This window comes from Lepisma saccharinum, chromosome 20, assembly GCF_977018435.1.
Source record: "Lepisma saccharinum chromosome 20, izLepSacc3.1, whole genome shotgun sequence".
NCBI lineage: Eukaryota > Metazoa > Arthropoda > Insecta > Zygentoma > Lepismatidae > Lepisma > Lepisma saccharinum.
The window spans coordinates 67,579,971-67,599,965 of NC_139248.1; the positions used below are offsets into that span (position 1 = coordinate 67,579,971).

Here is a 19,995-nt window from a genome sequence, read left to right on the forward strand (position 1 = left end):
AGGCGGCCAGGGGCGTGGTGCTGATCACATCACCCCCACCTTCCGCCGTGATCAAGAAAGTGTGGGGCCCTAACTCCATACCCCCTATACGCCTTCATGGCGTGGTGCAAGGCACAGGGGAGCACTTTACTCTTTAAGTAAGGAAACTCAACTCAAATTATTCACTAGGATCCGTAGCAGTGGCGGCGATTAGGGGGCCAGGGGGGGCAGTTGCCCCCAACTTATCGCCACTTTTGCCCCCGCACTATATTTAAACTTTATCTACAAAGGAGAATATACTATCTTTGCACCCCCCCGAGGTCGTTCAAGGTCTTGTTTGAATCGTGTTCAAGCGATAAGTAGGTGGGCAGTGTGGATGGAAATGATGCCTCGGACATGTTTTCTTACTAGCCAGGACTGCCTTACGTAGCACGGCATTATCAGATTAGATGCAGGAGTTCTTTCTGAGTTGGCTGTACATACATGTAAGTTCTTGTGCCATAACTTTAAATGTAACCTCTTGCATATATCACATTTAGGCCAAGCGAGTGACAATCATCTGGAAGATGAATTATGAACAGCTACACCGCTCAAGTGACAATTCATGCAGGGTCTCTGGTTCGATCCTTACGCAGTATCAACATTGCGTTATGAACAGAACTTCTGTTGTCGGCTTCTTTTGAAATCAAATGGTTTAGCGCCCACTACAGGGTAACGCACGGAACCGAAGCGGGAATTTCCGTGCCAGAAGTGTGCGAGTCATCACCCATTGAGACACGTCTATTGCGGCGTTTCTCCGTGTCTAAGTGGGCGTCGAACTTAAGGCGTCAGGCTACTAGAGGTGCGCAGGTTCGAGTCTCTTGGTGTAAGCGTAGCAACTTTTCTCCTGAAATTTCGGCCTGTGAATGGTACCGGTGGCCACCCAGCATCGTGAGGAAACTGGGTAGCCACGAATGAGTAGCGTAACCCGGTCACGGAAGCCTACAACGACGGCTGGGAGTTCGTCGTGCTGACCACACGTCACCCAGTAACTGGTTGGACGATCTTCCATATCGGCAGTTGGTATGGTAGGCACTGGCCCTCACGGGCTGTTGCGCAACTCTGTTATTAATTATTAATACGTTCACTCAGGTTTCCACCATCTGCGATCAGTTATTCACTATAAGAGAATCATTGTGACACCAATTTTTATTCGCGCATTAATTTGATGTAATGAAACTCAAAGGTGATAATTATTACAGACTGTAATGAAGAAATTTCTCCACCTCTGCACATGGACGCCTTCATTAATATACCTGTTGCTCGGGTTACATATTGAATTTCCCTTGTCATCGCTTCTGCCGATTAATATCATTAATGGAATGATCATTTAATTCTACCATAACATTTAGTCCTTGATATTTGCTGCCATCTACCGGCTCTGTATGTAAATACAGTGAAAAACAAACATTTGATTAAGTTTTCTCTTTAAAACCAAATTCGATTCTTACACTCTTAAACTTTCCATTTTGCAACACGAGTTTAATGCGACTTGAAACTATATTATAGTTTTAGTGGCAAAGTTTTGAGTTTATTAGCATAGAGTCAGCTTCGTACGAGAAGGCACTAATGCTGACATTTTCCGAACGCGCTTAACACGATCAGTAGATAAAACTAAGAACATATTGTTTTCCCCCACGTTATAAACACTTGTATTTCAACACAGCATTTTAAAAAGGTTCATTTCCACACATTAGAAGAACTATAACCAACACCTGGCTGACTTTCGACTTACACGATTTCAAACAAGTGAACAACAAGTACAGTAAACAAGTGTGCAATGTCGCGTACTGCCTGCTGCAGGTTACATTGCTGTCCAATTAGCGCTTTCGAACTGCACTAGATGACGTCACTTACGGCAATACCATATTTCAAGCCTTCTTTTTGGCCCTTTCGGACAGAACCTAATAAGTAGAGCCAGGGTTTGAATGTAATTATATATTATATTTGCTACGCCCTTGGGAGGTACGTACTTAAATGTTATTTACCACGGCTACAGATATCTTAATCTCAGGCGATAGGTTCTTTATTTAAGAATTCCAAATAAGAAAGCGTTTTATAGCGAAGAGGATATAGTTAAATGCGGATCTATATTCTGAGAACTATACAAAAATACAGAGAAAATATATAGCTACATTGAAACATATATATATATTCGAAAATTTACGTCGGTTACATTCTTCTTGAAAGGAAATATTCTTCTTCTTTCTTTTCGTAATTATGGAAAAGGCTTCTTCTTCTTTTCTTCTTTGATTATGGAAAAGGCTTCTTCTTCTTATCTTTGATTATGGAAAAGGCTTCTTATTCTTTTCTCTTTTGATTATAGAATAGACTTCTTCTTCTTTGATTATAGAAAAGGCTTTTTCTTCTTTTCTTCTTTGATTATGGAAAAGGTTTCTTCTTCTTTGATTATAGAAAAGGCTTCTTCTTCTTTGATTATGGAAAAGGTTTATTCTTATTTGATTATGGAAAAGGTTTATTCTTCTTTTCTCTTTTGATTATAGAATAGGCTTCTTCTTCTTTTATTATTTTCTTCTATATACAAGAAATCTACTAGCGTCGTCTCGCTTCCTTTTCTTTATGCCTTCTATATGTTTTTTTTTCCTGCTCTGCTCGATTCCTCCCCTTCTCTGCCGCTATGCGCTGCCTTTCTCCAGACATATCCGGGACAGGGTATATCGACGAATCTTGACTACACAAGGCGCCAATCTCAAAATCAAATTCCACAAGAAAATGAATAACTTCAGACCGTTCTGAATATAGCCTAATCCTCACACTGCGAAAGCTAACACATAAGTTCTGAAGAACACATGGTTCTGAGCAAAAAAGGACTGAGAACCACTGCACTACAAACTAGGCCTGCCATTAATAATTCAAAGCTATTTTTTTCCTATTTTAATCACGTGTGCTTTAATGTACATAGAAGAACTTAAACTTTAGCACCGAATTGTGCGAAAAAGTTGAATTACGAAGCAGAAAAATAACAGTTGCAACTTATATTTTCCGTATACATCTCCATCCCACAATATGTTATTCGATTTTCTTGACATTTCAACATATCTGGTTACAATTCAGATGTACGAAAACAAGAAATCCTTCTACAGTGCGTTCGAAAAGTCTATGCACTCACATTTTTAAAAAAAGCTACTAAGGCATTCATCTGGATAAGTTAACAAGCCTGCCATTAGGGATTGGTATGACCTTGAAGAACGAGTTTATGTTATATTTAGAGCAGTGCCGCTGTTATAGTCCTCGGTGTGAGACATACGATCACAGTTTGTCAACAATGCCTTTTAAGCACATCGCCCACTGAAACGCGGCAACAGAACTTCTGTTGTCTGCTTCTATTGAAATCAAATGGTGTAACGCACGGAACCGAAGTGGGAATTTCCGTGCCAGAAGTCTGCATGCGCCTACTGAGATCCCGGAAACAGATTTGTTGCGTTTTGTTGTCGCGTTGTTCCTAGTCTCAGTGAGCGTCAAGCCTTACGCATACACAGCGAATCGCTACGATGGAAGCATATTTCGAGTATGTCATGTGAAAGATGTGTGGAGAAATGGAGAAGTCTATTTCCCGATGGCGTATTTACAAAGCCTAGAGTGCTGCAGAACCAAGTGGATATAACACTTTCTTCTTGGCTGTACGGACCGGAAGTGTTTCTGTTCCGTGTCCAGTCTTACTTGTTTGTTTGTTTACAAGAAAAGGGAAAAAAATCAGACTCGTAATTATTTAGTAATAAAATTTGTAATAAAAGTGTCGAAATTATGTGAAGATATATATATTTTTGTTTAAAAAAAGTGTAAAAAATTCAATGCAATCGTTTTCTGGTGATAAAAATCAATATGAATTTTGAATATCTCTGAAGGTAGCATAATATTGTTGAACCGGTTTAACAATATCAAGAATCTTTGAAAATGATACTGAAAATGCAATAAATTATGTAATAAACACTACGATAGACTGGGCAAACAACGAAAACTTCGAATTGAGATTGTTTGCATTTGTATTTTCTAAACGATCATAAGTAGTTTGCAACGTTCGAAAGAAAAGCGAGGCGACCAGGTGTGGCGAACGGTGCGCCAATGTCCGCCGCTGTTGCATTACCCATTATTGCTACTCACATCTGTCGGGAGTATGAGACCTCTTATACACTCAGGGCTTGCTGGGCGAAAATATGGGATACTCGATTGTGAAACATTGCATAAATATTTATTTAAATAAAGGCTCGTTGAACATACTTTTGCCAAAACTTGCTTACAATTTTCATAATTTACAAAGTCCAAATTACAATAAAAATTCCTTTGCATAAAACTACACTCGTTTACAATGGCAGAATGAGAAAAACTTGCATATAACAAAATTAATACAATTCTTAAACAATTTAATATTATTAAAATGTGCCCCTTATTAATTCTAAAGTTCCTTTACCTTGGCGCTATTCACTTTTAATCGGGTGCCAATGACATTGATACTAAAATTTACTTATCCTGATTATAGTCATGGCCTTCGTTAAAGAATATATCTCTCTCAGAGCGAGGATAAGGGGGGTGGGGATATATATATAAACAAAAAGAGAAACGATCTGGCACTTTTACTTTCAGTACTGGTACGAACTTACGTTCGGGTGCCTTCCCACGGTACGCGGTGACAACACCGGGGGTCGAACCAGTCGGTATGACAAGAGACTCCTCACAGCACGAAGCCGGGATCGAATCTGGTTCGATTACCTACCGCTCAGTTAAAGACTTAGGGACGAGCCAACCAAGGGTCGGGTACCTTGTTCCTCAGCACGAGGCTGGGGTCGAACCAAGGTTCGGATACCTCTCCTCAGTCTTAACAGGGTTCAGGCCAGGCTGTTAGGGCTGGAGGTGGATCTCTCAGCCTAAGCTGAGGAGCCAGCCCTCGATGTGCTCCAGTCAGTGTCCACAAACCAACTCAGGGGGTGCTCGTTCGGCGGCGCAGATCGTATGCGCAGTTGTCCGTGGATACATGACGTCATCATCGAGAAGCTCGGCGCGGAAAAGGCTGGTTCCTTATGCAAATATTGAGATATTTGACAACGAATATCTTCTAAAATATAGTAACATGGGAAAAGTTACAACTTTTACTGTTAAGATTCATCCTTTCTAATCAATTTATCACAAAGTTTATTCAAATGTGTAAAATGGTTTTCAAGAAATTGTGTTACGAAGGAACCCCTGTTTTGTTCTCTCCAGGCTTCCAATATAAGGGAGTTTTAACTTAAGCGCGTTGGATTTCTTTTTGCTCTATGTTTTAAAATAAGATTATTTTGTTCTTGTCAACTGAATTCATGCCTAAATGCTATGGAAAGTTGTGAAAACTATTATCAGAAAACTAACGGAAGAAATCTAAAATATCACAGCCTTTCCAGTCGGTAATTGCGTAAGTAAACGAAAAGACAAGATTGTTATAAAAAATGCGGGATTGCCCATTTTTGTGAAAAAGGCATTGTGCGAGATCTAAAAGCAGAACATTTTAATATTGTATGTAAATGTAAGGGTGTAATAAACGTGACTGCTTCCCATAAAATATCACTGCACTCTCCACGTTTCTCTTCTGTCTTTTCTTTGGCGCCGTCAATAGCTTCAACACGTTGTTTTTTTAATATATATTTGTCACATATTTGTTTTAATTAGTATTCTGCTCGTTCCGCCACCTGAACGCAGCAGCTAGAGCTCAAAGGGCAGTGCAGTTACACCGGAAGAAGGCTCGGAAATGGCAGGCTTCAGAAGTTAACTCATCCAAATTAAATTAAATAGGTATGTGCTCTCTCTAAATTTAAACATAGTTCGCAAATAATTTGATTAAAAGTTTTAAAAGTATCTGTTTTATTTAATAACGTATTAATTGGTGCAATCTTCTCCAGCATAGCTATAGACAGTGACCACACTACAAGGGGGGGGGCAGGAGAATTTCTCTCTCTCTCTCTCTCTCTCTCTCTCTCTCTCTCTCTCTCTCTTATCTGCCCCCAGTATAACGACAAAAATAAATAAATGAATGAATGCTCTTTTAGCCAAAATATGCATTTTTGTGTCGTATGTAACGGAATAATAAACATGCTTGCCCCGGGAAAATATGATATACCCCTCCATCTTTTCTATTGCGCAGTCACTAGCTACAACATATTTTGATTTCTATTGTTCCCACATATTTATTTTAATTTTAGTATTGTGAATCATATTCCACTGTGTTACCTCACGTAGCCACCCCCCCCCCCCACACACACACACACATGCGCGTATGTGCGATTTCAGTTGTAAGTTTTAGACTAAGCTTGTCAAATGTCCACTTATATCTTTGTATTCTTGAGCCATTTAAAAATAATCATTTCGCCCCTTCTTCTGGACGATGTTTTCCCACTGGAAGCCCCTTTGCAGTTCGAGATCCGGGGCTATAGCCTTCCCAAGCCACAGTCTCCTCCAAATACTGTCCTGGCCTCATGAAAGAAAAATATATGTATTGATACGAAATATTAATTTGACTTGGCAGTTTCTTTTTTCGAACAGGAATAAGTTTTAAATTTTAATAGCTTATAAATTTACACTAGCAATTTTGAGTAAAGGTTTTACGTAACCCTAAAAGTACATTTAGAGACTGCAAGGTCAACTCTCGATATTTCAGATATATTAATAATTTTCATCACAACGTCTAGTAATAATTATTTGTTACTTCAATAACCTCCTCGCAAATGTTTCTCGCATATTAAAACGTAGATGCCATATGATCGTCATTTTCTGTTTATTTCCTTGTAATGCTGACCTCCGTGGCGAAGTGGTTAGCACAACACTTTACGATGCCAAGGGCCCCAGGTTCGAATCCCCGCCCGGGCATGGGTCTACTTTCCTTTCTTCAATTTCATCATATCATCACGCATCCTCATCTTTGCGATTAGCCATATGTGACAGATAAGCGAAGTAAAATAAACTAAGTAAATTAATCAATTATTTTTTAAAACTCTTTCATTCTTCTTTAGCATGTCACGTTTTTGTTAAAATTATATTACGATTTGTAAAATGAAAATTCCAAAGGAGAACACGCAACTTTCTTTGTAGCGCATCGGTCAGAAAGTTTCAGGAATATGGATTTTCAAAATACATTTTTTCACATGTAATTTGTCCCCTTTTAAAAGTAGCGCGTTTTCAATTATGTTACTAATCATTAAAAGGATGCCTCAATACCATCTTGGAGGATGACAATTAATAATTTTCCCCTCCTAAAAGTAATAATATACTTTCGCTCTCTGAATCTCCCATATAAATGCTAGGGGCCGTCTGCTTGAGCCGAGCTCACTCCCTCTCTGGTGACGTCACGCGTTCGTGCAAGATCGGCAATCTTCGGATGGCTTTACCTAATCTCTATCTACCTTGAAACCAACTGATACTAAGGCCACACTCAGGCTTCTTTTATAGCATTGGGAGCCCCGATCGCAGCGTAAGCATGTGGCGATTCTAGGAACTACTTAGATTTACTATGGTTGCGCTGACCAGCTGCGCACAGTAATAACTACTACCGAGGCGCCTCTAGTGGCTTACATATGAACTCGGTGCTTAAGGTATATTGAATACAGCCAAAGTTACCAACTTAGGGTATTAATTAACATACATATCAGAAGTGCCATTACAAAATCAATAACCTTGATAACTTATAAACGTACAAACCAGGCTGAAAGCCGGGGACGTTACAAGTTACAATGTTTGCAATGATGAAATTTTAAATAGGTAAAGTCAATCACTTCACGAAGAGTTTTGTTTTCTGGTCTTTCAAAACATTAATTACAAAAATATGCTAATAGAGGGTTTGTTGTCTTGTTGGGATCGATCTCTGAAATCTACACTGTAAATTTGAACCCTGCCATCTAGCGTTTTCTCTTACAGCAATCACCTTTAAGGAACACTGGATAATGAAACGTATTAACTTCCGGAATGACAGCCAATCAGAAGCCACATATCGCTGGAGGTTCTGGAGCACTCTAGCGTTTGTAAATACGCTTCCCGATGATCCGACACCAGGTAAAACCACAATGGGTGATTGTTTCAAATTTAGTTTCAATATTCTTTCTGTGTATTTCAACGCGTGGAAAGTGCTTTGTCGTCTTTTCAGTGTTCTATCGACCTCAGAGATTGCAGTGTTACTCACATTTACTTCAAAGCATTATTTTTTTGTGTATTTCAATATATAGTTAATAAATGCATGTATTCATTACGTTGACAAGTTCAATAAATTATAAGCAAAAAATTCTCAAAACTTTGCGGGAACTATTCGAACACACTGTATTATTGAATTTCCAAGAAATGCTTCTGTTCATTAAAAAAATCACAATTGCAATAGTTTCGACGAATTAAAACAATCCATGGCTTTTATTTCTTCGATCAGCACAATAGATTTGCAATCTGTAATATATTCGACGGTATTTAAAATTCGCCTCTATCTTGGACATAATATAAAAACAATAATTTCAATTTTACTTGCCTTTCCTTGGGTGCTTTGCTCTCTCCTCAAAAGATAGCGGTAGTTTCGTTTAGAAGCACAAGTTCAGATAAACTCCAATTGGACTTACCTACAAAACAAGAAATAAAACATTAATCACGTTTATTTCAGAGTTAAAACTCTTGTCATTTTCAAGAATACACAATTACATGTGTTATTATCTCTGTCATACTAATGTTCACAATACATATATAAATATATTTACGCTAAGTTCATAGTCTTTGAAGCAGCGTAAAAAATAGCTATAGTAAATAGACTGTACCAATAGAGGTTGTCCCCGCCAACGTCTGTCGCTATTTAATATTCGCAATTTATTTGCACGTATTAATTAATAACTAATAAAAAATAAACTTAAAATTGAAAATCTCTCTCTCTCTCTGTCTGTCTCTCTCTCTCTCTCTCCGTGTGTGTGTGTGTGTGTGTGTGTGTGTATGTGTAAGTGTGTGTGTGTGTGTGTGTGTGTGTGTCCAAAATGTAATAAAAAACACGTTCAAATCGTGTTATTTGAGTAAATATTAGAATAAACTTGTGAAATAAACAGATAAAAGTTGAGAACACACACTTTGTGTGTAGAAAATATAACTAAAAGTCTTTCCTTAATAGTATAAATAGTGTTATTTAGGTTAAAAATAGGTATAAAATTGTAAAATAATAAGTTAAAAAGTTGTAAAAAATATCTTTGCGAGTCCAAAATTTAATAAAAAATGTTGCCTGAACAGCTGAAATTGTGTTATTTGAGTAATAATAAGCCTAGTAAACAAATAGAAGTTGAGAACACACACTTAGTGTGTCGAGAATGTAACTAAAAGTCTTTCCTGAACAGATTGAATTGTGTTATTTTGGTAAAAATAAGCCTAAACTTGTAAAATAATAAATTAAAAGTTGAAAAAAATTCTTTGTAAGTCTAAAATATAATAAAAAATGTTTCCTGAATAGATGAAATTGTGTTAGTTTGGTAAAATAATAATTTAAAGGTGGTCAAAATACACTGTGTGTCCAACACTTGAAAGTAAACAATTAAAAATTGAAAACTCAAACTTTGTGTGTCAAAAATATAATAAAAACTCTTACTAGAATCGTTTAAATTGTGTTATTTGAGAAAAAATAAGGATAATCTGGGAAAATGTTTGACATAAAGTCAAAGTTTGGTAAAAAATAAACTCAATAATATGTTAAATAGCACACAGTAACATAAATTTACTACCTAAATCAATAATCAAAGTGCCCTAGGTTCGATACCCCGTGATAAAAGCAAATAGTGAAAACTGTAGGCCCAGTCCCTGAGAGCTCCCCTTCTTCATAGTACAGATAATAAACCCTTACGCTTCGTTCTCCTTGTTCAAATTAAAGTTCTCGCTCCAATCTAATTGGGTATCCAAAAATCCTTTTTTCTTGTGCTCTCGGTAACCTTGGCCTACTTAGACAGAAACCTGTTCCGACATGCAGGCGTTCTAGCCTAAAACCCACGCTAAAGCGTCCTGTGCCTTGGGGCAACCCTGAGCGGAATATTAATTGGCGGCGGAAACCGGTTCTACATGCGACGCATAGCTTCAGAGATTTGACCTAGATCGCGCAGTCCCTGACATCCTTTGTTCTAGTGTTCTAGAAAACCTTGGCCTACTTAGACAGAAACATGTTCTAGCATGCAAGCGACGCACAGTTTCAAAAAATTTGACCCTTGCTGCGCATTCCCAGACATCCTTTGTTGTCTGGTTCAATCCCTCCCCTGCCCTACGGTATTGCATACCTTTCCCCTGTTCTTGCGTACTGATTAGCCTTGGGAAAACCGGTTCTGATTGGTCAATCGGGTTCTTTCTTTGTCCTGGCGTTCTGACGTCATTTGACCTAGATCGCACATCCCCCAAATTCCTTTCTCCTTTACCCTCAGCGCGGAGTTCACCGTCTCCTGTTTCAAACCATCGTCTTTCATAACATTCTTACATACATTGTACACTAAAACCATTTATTACCGTTGCATATCGCGTGTTCGAGTACCGGGACCGTCTTCTTTTGTACAATTAACACCTTTCATAGCGTTTCATAAACCGTAAAAACTTATTTTCAATACTATAAGCATTAATATTATCGATTTATACATTACATACTTTGCAGTAATGAATATAAAACCATATGCATAGCGTTTAGTACCTCTAATTACCTTCTATATACATATTTTTCATAAAATAAATAATTATATATTCATAAAAGTTATAAACATGCAAATACATAAATGTAAAGTATTCTAAGTACGTGCAAATAAATTCTAAATACGTGCAAATTAATTAACACCCGTGCAAATAAATTGCGAATATTAAATAGCGACAGACATTGGCGGGGACAACCTCTACTTGTACCTACTTACACTATACCGTGTATTATTATGGAGGTTTTGCGATTATGTTCGAAGTCATTAACTATTCACTATAGCTGCTATTTACGGTATGCTATAAACATTTTCCCCGTGCACATTTTAGGGAAAGCAGGGGTATAGTCATGGTGGTACTGAAAATCATAATTTTGGAACAGGCTTTTTCATAAATAATAGAATTATCTCGGCTCTTAAAACAGTAGAATTTATTAATGATAGGATATCATATGCAGTTTTACAGGGTAGGTGGTGTAAAATTATTTTAATAAACATACATGCACCAACGGAAGATAAAGATGATAATACTAAAGATGATTTTTATACAGAGTTAGAACAGGTCTTTGATAAATTTTCTCAGTATGATATGAAAATTCTGTTAGGTGACTGTAATGCACAGATTGGCAAAGAAGAGACATTTAAACCCACAATTGGTAAAGAAAGTCTTCATGAATTAAGTAATGATAATGGTATAAGATTGATTACTTTTGCAACCTCAAAGAATTTAATTGTGAAAAGTACCACTTTTAAACATAAAGATATCCATAAATAGACCTGGTCTTCTCCAGATGGTAAAACTCATAATCAGATAGATCATATTCTCATTGATAAGAGAAGGCATACTAGTATAATTGACGTTCGTACACATAGAGGTGCTGACTGTGCCAGTGACCATTATTTAGTAATTGCTAAATTAAGAGAAAGACTCTCAGTGATAAATCATAAGCAACAAAATCTAAAAGTTCTAAAATTTGATACAGGAAAGTTTACTGATGAAAGAATTAAGAAAGATTACCAAATTAAACTGTCAAATAGATTTGATGTTTTGCAGGATTTAAATGATGATGAAAATATAAATGAAACAGACGTAAATAAGAATTGGGAGCACATACGTAATGCAATAGAATCAGCAGCTAAAGAAAGTATAGGATACCATAAACCGAGAAAAAGTAAGCCATGGTTTGATAATGAATGTCATAATCTAATAGAAATAAGAAATCAGGCTAGACTTAGGTGGTTAAATAACTCTGATGATACAAATCTAAACAATTATAATAGAATAAAGCGAGAAGTTAACCGCACGTTTAGAAGTAAAAAACGAGATTACTTGAAAAGCAAAATTAACGAAATTGAAACAAACAGCAAAAATAAAAATATCAGAGATTTATATAAAGGTGTAAATGAATTTAGAAAGGGGTGGCAACCTAAAGTAAACTTGATAAAAGATAAAGACGGTGATTTTCTAGCTGACCCAAGTGATATTCTAAATAGATGGAAGAACTACTTTAATGGCCTTTTAAATGTCCATGTAGGAGATAAATCAGAAGTAAATGAAGTACACACAGCAGAACCTTTAGTTCCAGAACCTAACTTGACTGAAGTTAAAGATGCTATTAAAAGGCTAAAGAATAACAAAGCACCTGGCATTGATTTAATACCAGCTGAGTTAATTAAATATGGTGGAAATTCATTAATATGTCAAATTCATAAATTAATTTGTTTAATATGGAATAAAGAAGAAATCCCTCAACAGTGGAAAGAATCCATAATTGTTCCTGTGTTTAAAAAAGGTGATAAAATGAACTGCAATAATTACCGTGGAATTTCTCTACTCTCAACAACATATAAAATATTATCTAACATTCTTTTAACAAGACTAACCCCATATGCTAATGAAATTATAGGTGATTATCAATGTGGATTTAAACGCAACAGATCAACTACAGATCAAATTTTTCACATCAGACAGACACTCGAAAAAAAGTGGGAATATAATCAAAATGTCCATCAGCTATTCGTTGATTTCAAAAAAGCATATGATTCGGTCAAAAGAGATAAATTATATAATATATTAGTAGACTTTGGAATACCTAAGAAGCTTGTTAGTATGATAAAAGTATGAACCAGTGAAACAGAAAGTAAAATTCGTGTGGGTATTAATATGTCTGACAAATTTACAATTCATGATGGGTTAAGACAAGGAGATGCATTATCTCCATTGCTGTTTAATTTTGCCTTAGAATATGCTGTAAGGAAGGTAAACGAAACTAAAGAAGGACTAAAATTAAATGGTGTGACTCAGTTGTTAGCATATGCAGATGATGTAGACTTACTGGGGGATGATGTGAATACAATTAAGAATAATGCTAAAATATTTTTCAAAACTGCTAAAGAGATAGGTTTGGAAGTTAACAAAGAGAAAACTAAATATATGCTTACAGGCCGAAACCAAGTGTTAGATAATAATCAAAATCTAATTATTGGTAACAACTCGTTTGAAACAGTTTCCAAATTCAAATACTTAGGAGTAATATTAACAAATGAAAATTATATTAAAGAGGAAATAAAAAGTAGGCTCAATTCAGGAAATGCATGTTACTTCTCTCTTCATAAACTTTTGTCTTCTCGTTTAATATCTAAGAAACTAAAAGTTAAAATATACAAAACAGTAATTTTGCCTGTAGTATTATATGGGTGTGAAACTTGGTCCCTTACATTGAAAGAGGAACATAAATTGAGAGTATTTGAAAATAGGATCCTTAGGAAAATATTTGGACCTAAAAGGGATGAGGAGACAGGTGAGTGGAGAAGGTTACATAATTTAGAACTACATAATTTGTATTCATGTCCAGACATTATTAGAATAATTAAATCAAGAAGACTTAGGTGGGCAGGCCATGTGGCACGAATGGGAGAGGAAAGAGGAGTTTACAGGATTCTTGTTGGGAAACCTGATGGTAAGAGACCAGTAGGAAGGCCAAGACGAAGATGGAGGGACAACGTTGAGATGGACCTAAGGGAAATCGGTAGGGATGGAAAAGAGTATATAGATCTTGCACAAGATAGGGAAAGATGGAAGGCCTGTGTTGCTGCAGCCATGAACCTTCGGGTTTAAGAAGGCTAGAGAGTTAGTTAGTTAGTTAGTTAGTTAGGGGTATAGTCATTTTCGAGGTGACGTGATCAGCACCACGTTTATTTACCACCAATGTGCCTATTGATTGAGGCTGGGTGAGCCCCAGAGCCGCTTTATGCGGGGACAAGGGCGGAAAACTTCCGACCTTAGTACACCTACTCAAGGAATCGAACCCGGGTCTCCAGAGTCGTAGTCAGACGCCATACAGACTAGAAGTAGAATATAGATACGAAATAGAGATAATATTTTTTGATTTGGAATTAGAATTGTTGGCATTTGAATAATTAGTCTTGTTTGAACACCGCGGTTCGTACAATTTATGCATGTATTTTATTTAATGATTTGAAATGATTAGAAATGATACTATTACTGTATGATCTTTCCAATAGGTCCCAAAGAAAGGTACAATCAACATTTTATTTACAGTATTACATTCAATAATACCTCTCCCCTTTTTCACAAACTACGCAATCAAGGGTCAAGGGTCCAATCCCCTTTGGAATCTCATTGGACATTGTTCGGGTCCGCGCACTTAAGTGGTGGAATGGTTAGAGCAGCGCGCTACGTCGCCAAGCGTCACGGGTTCAAGTGTCCATGGTGAGTGTCCCTTCATCAATTGAATCATATCATCACTCATCCCAATCTTCGCAAATTAGCCAAAAGTGGCACAAAAATCTAAGTAAAATAAAGCAAATCAATCAATCATCGTCGCGATTAGGAAAAGTTGCAGAGAAGTGAAGTAATATAAATCAAACCAATGAATCAATGCAATGGTTCGGGCCCCACTTTAAACTGTAGGTCCAGTCCCGGTCAGTCTTACTGTGCATAAAGTGGACTTAAAACACCAACTCAATCAATCAAAATCAAATCCGCATAAACTTTTATCCGAATATCCAGTATCCCCATATGAAATATTCGGATATTCGTATTATCCTAAATGTCTGGATTAGTGTGCTTACCCGAACAGTTTTATCCGTTTATACGGGCTATCCACATATTCTTTAATTCGTCATGTTCGTATTTCACTGTACATATTTTCTACATATCCTTAATCAAATCCTTAGTTTGGATACCATTTCAGGCTTTAGTCCAGTCCAGATTAGCTTTCTCGCAAACTTAAGTAAGTTCTGAAATAACATTACGGCAGGATTGTCTACCGATTGAGATCCGCGATTTCATCTAAGTTCATGGATCTTGGTCCACAGCCATCCTCCTGCAGGACTGCGGCGCCTGACAGAACTGAAAGTGCAAAACCACCAGGGCGCACCGACGAGAGCCTCCAGCCATTCATAAGGGTAGAAGGGAAACCGCTGACGGTGACCAGATGAAAGCCATCGCAGAGAGAGGAACTGGTAGCCGAAAGCATTTCATGGGCAATCAGGGAATGGAATGAACAATCACGTTCGTTTTGAGGAGGGAAATCAACTTCCAGCTCCCAAAATGGCAGAGAAAGGCTTAGGAACAAGTTATCTGCACTCTTTCTCGGGAATCTGTGGAGCAACGCCGCATGTAACGGTGGAGAAGGGGAGAAAGCAAGTGGGTAGAGCAAACTGCTGAAAACAACTCTCATTTTCACTCTCACGCGTTCATCGGTTGAGCCCTATCTAATCACTACTTGCGCAGAGGACTTGTTTTCGTTCGCTTGCTCCAGAGATTAAGGGACAGAGTGTAGCTGCAGCCGCATTTTCCCCTCCATGCACTCACTTCCTCTCTCACGCGTTCATTGGTCGAGCCCTTTCGCGTCAGTACTTGCGCAGAGGATTACCAATGGATGATTTCCTAGGGTACGTTAGTATATGATACGTTAGAAAAGGTAGAGCTTTAGTCTGTGTGCGTTACTCGTGAACACTGACGCAAACACGCGTGCGCCAACTGGACGAGTCCAGTGGTAAAGTAGGGTGTGGCAGGTGCAAGTGGAACGCAGATGGGGAAGCAGGTTCAGTGAAAATTGTCTTTACTTCGAAAGAATTTGTTGATTGATTGATTGGTTGTTTTAAGTCCATTTATGCACAGAAAGGCTAATCGGGACTGGACCAACAGTTCAAAGTGGGATCAGAACCACTGTGCCATGTGTCTCCATCGGGTATCGAACCCGGGACCCCTTGATTACAAGGCGAGGACGCTACTACTACGCCATCGGGGAGGCCCTCGAAAGAATTTGTTGACAGCATGCAAGGATAATAATAATCTGAAATTTACAATGTAGTTTCGCTCATATTGCTACCTATCATCGCTCTTGATATTGGATTCGTCCACTCGAGCTAGTCGCGTCTTGCGCAGTCGAGTAGTATCTTCTGTGTGCACTTCACCGTGCCATCAAGATGGAAGATGTGGAGGTGGCACAGCACAGATTCTAGATCTCTGTCATAGTGGAGACGGTATGATAAGCAACATAGGTGTAACTTGGCGGGGGCAAGAGGGGCAGGCACTCCCCCCCCAATTTTCAAGTTTGTTAAAACTTACAAGTTGAGGATCCTTTTGTTAACATCCTAAGATCTAAGGAGCTAAGTAATAAATAATAATATTTATGATTTCGCAAATGTAACAGTTATTTAACAAATAATCCTGGACACTATTTTTATGGAATGAAAAACGTTTAGACTCTGCACCCCCCCCCCAAAAGTTAAGTCCCAAGCTACGCCACCCTTCACTGTCTTGACTCACCCCTTCGTATGAGCGTATGTAGAAGTATGGACCCACACATTCATAATCGCGGCAACTGTGTAAATGATGTAATCAACACCACACTTCAGCCACCCATATCCCTCAGAGTTAACCCCAAGTACTTATTTATTAGCGGCTGGATAAATCCCAGAAGCGTTTCATGCAAGGAAATTACCGGGAAAATCCTAATCTGAATTCATGCGCCCCGGGAATCTAACCTGAATTTTCCGTGTGGCAGTCAGCCGCCCTACCTACTAAACCACAGCAGATACATATCATACCTTTTTTTTCTTTTTTTTTTCAGTGAAACAAGATAGTGACCTTTGGGACGCCCTGTATAATACATAGACACCTTTTCTAAACATTTTGCTTTTCAAAATTCCTATCACTCACTTCAAACTAGATTCACTCCTATCAGGCATGTCGTTTTCTTTAACGATGAGTAGACGCTCGTGGCGGTGTGATTAACACAAGGAGCTACAGCGTCAGACGTCTCGGTTTTGAGTCCTGGCATTTGTGTTCTTTGCGAGTGTCCTTTCATGAATTTCATCATTTCACTCATCATCGTCGCCATTGACCAAAAAGTGGTAGAAAAGTGACGTTAAGCAACATTTAAGGATGAAACTAGTGAACAAGCTAAAGGCTTCCAGTAGCAGTAACATACTTCGCCACTAGAGGCGCCACTGCAGCTGGAATCTAGAATGGAACCGGTTGAGGTTTAGAAGTGAACTCTCTGAGAATTCTGAATGCGTTGACAGAGAGAGAGAGAGACGAGAAATTCCTGCGACCTCAAATTCTTCGGTGGCCCAGCAGCAGTCTGTACGACAACCGCACTTTTTATTGTGTTTCCAGTGACATCGCCTCGAGTTGCGAGACTGACAGTTGGACTAAAAGTGGACAATGCTCGAGTTGTGCTTAACTCCCCACCACATAACTTTTGGCGCTGGTGTTTGATGTCCAGCAAGCGGCTGTCACGACCTGGCAACTCTGAGTAATATCTAATGGAGTCCAGTAGTGTGACGTCACAGCAGACGACGCGCTGGGACTTGAGTCTTCACAAGGAGAGAACGTGTTTTCTTCCTATCCAATTCAATGCTATTTTATTTCGGAAGGGGTAGCTTTAATTATGACAGCAGTTATGAAACAAAATTGTGATGTGCATCGTTCATCAATGTAAAGATGAGATTTCGGAGGATACGTCTATACATACCTGTATATAACATGTACCTTACAGATGAGAATGTAAAGAATAAATGGAGTAAGAAATCGAGTAAAGCGATTGCTCCAAAAGAAATCTCAGCCAATGGGCGTCGTCGGTTCAATCGCCTGAGGCTGCTGGTTTCCCATCATCCATAGCGGCAACGTGGCCGACATCAGATCGGGTGAGCTTCGGGTCGGCTTCGGCTGTGCTCGGAAGTGGAAATTTTTTTGAAAATGCATGATTTTCTTACTCCGGTTATTCTTTACCTTATCCTCTATAAGGTATGTGTAATATACAGTCGTATTCTCCGAAATCTCATCTTTACACTGATGTACGATACGCAGCATAATTTTGTTTCATAATTGCTGTCACAATCAGGCGCGTATATTCTAGGCTACCTAGGCTATCGCCGAAGCCCATATTAAAATACAGGAAATAATAGAATAGCAAATTTAACCGATGCTTCAATCTCACGTAACGACCACGGGGGAAAGCGCTAGTGTAAGGTCGTCTTTATTTATCGCCAGGCTTCTTCGTCTGAGGATAAAGTCTTTGAACCAGCAGGCGGTCCTTTCAACCCATGACGTATTTGTGCTGGCAGGGACGACCTTGGTGGTCCCTGGTGCTGGCTTCCAACCCCAAGCGCTGGAGAGTGAAGACTTCTCTGCATCCTGGCGATGTTTGTAGTGTTGCCAACAATGGAAATACGAAATTCGCTACATCGCTGGAAAAAAAATATAGGCGGGGGAGCCAATGCAAATTATTCAAGCTAGGGGGATGCCTCATGAAAATTACATCACCTCCCCTCCCCACCTCCATCCCTTCGAGCATTGCCCGTCTCTCTTTCAGTTCCATGAATTTCGTCACATACAAGCATTATAAATCCGCCAAATTTAGTGATTTTCGCCTGAAGGTGGCACTCTGCTTCTCCATGAAATTCGACTGTGGTCGCAGCCGGTCGCAGCTATATGGGACATTCTGATGACGTCAGCCATGTTGCCATCCTGTTTACTTCTGTTTCAAGCAAACCCCCTCCCACCTCCCCCCGCTGTCAAAATGTCAAAACCTTCGCCTTCGCGGTGGGGGTTTTGGCCCGAGTCATCCCAATGAAATACGTTTGGCAACATAAACAATCCATGTTGTCATAGCAACCATTCACGCACGTGTTTTCAACCACGCGGGTCGGTGGTGGTTTCTGCAAAAGGAAGGGATATATGGTCAAACTTGTTGTGTCCGAGATCCGAGTTCTTTGTGTCGCCCGCGTATCGTGTTCATGGATGGGAATCCTTTTGTTGTGCTGTGTTTTTGTTCCGTGAGCGTGTGAAAATGGATTTAATCACCGAACTTGTCTCCAAGACGCCATTCTCACGGCTTCCTTACGAGGATAGGATGCAAATAATAGAGACAGGTAGGCCTCTTCCACCTCTTCCGGACCTTACAGTCGTGCAGAAAGACAAAAATAAGATATATATTAGGCGTTTTCACGAGACCAGCTACCAAAAATATCTTTGGTTAACTGGGTCGAGTGCACTTAATTAGTCGTATTGCTCGGCATGTTTGCTTTTTTCTACCGACAAAAGTCCTTAGAATACAACAGGATTTAGTAATTTAACTATTTGGTAACTGCTTGCGATAAACACCAAAAATCACTTAGTCATATACGTGCGTTCAGTAACTTACAGATTCGGTTCTCAAAGAATTGATCATTCCTTGAATTTGCAAGAGAAGATTGCTGACAATTTGCATAATGAAAAAGTGAAGGAAAACAGAATTATTATAAGATTAATTGATGCAATAGCATTTCTGGGGAAGCAAGAATGTGCATTTAGGGGCCACAATGAGCAACACAGGGACAAGCGCGGCTTAGCAATTTAGCTATAATGTCTATTGAGAAAGGGGTTCTAATCAACATCAGAAATTCATGTGAGGACACATTCTTCGATAAAGTGACAAAAAAATTCACGAAAAAGGAGAGAAGAATGGAGTTTACCTTCAAGTAAGGTAAGAAGTTAATTATTATTTCATACTCGCATGAAGGTCCTACATATTGCATGTTATAGACCGCTCCTCTTTATAAATAAGCATGAAATAGTTTATGTCCATTGCCTACTATTGTTGTTTTTAATGGCAAGATATCGATGTAAACAAAAAAATCCAAAATGAATGAGGAAGACCCCCCTCTTTTTTGCCGGACACATTTTCATTTAAAATTCAAACACTACTGTATTTGGAGATAGCCCTGATCTTGGTCTAAGCATACGCCACTGGTCACAATAATTAAAGCTAATCGTTCCGAAGGAAAATAGCATGGAATTGGATAGGAA

General features: G+C 38.7%; 1 protein-coding gene across 1 annotated transcript in view; it reads right to left on the bottom strand.

The window, feature by feature from the left end:
- The window catches only part of LOC146003312 (putative G-protein coupled receptor CG31760), an 822,492-nt gene that overhangs the window by 537,207 nt on the left and 265,290 nt on the right, over positions 1–19,995 (bottom strand). The window lies entirely within an intron of this gene.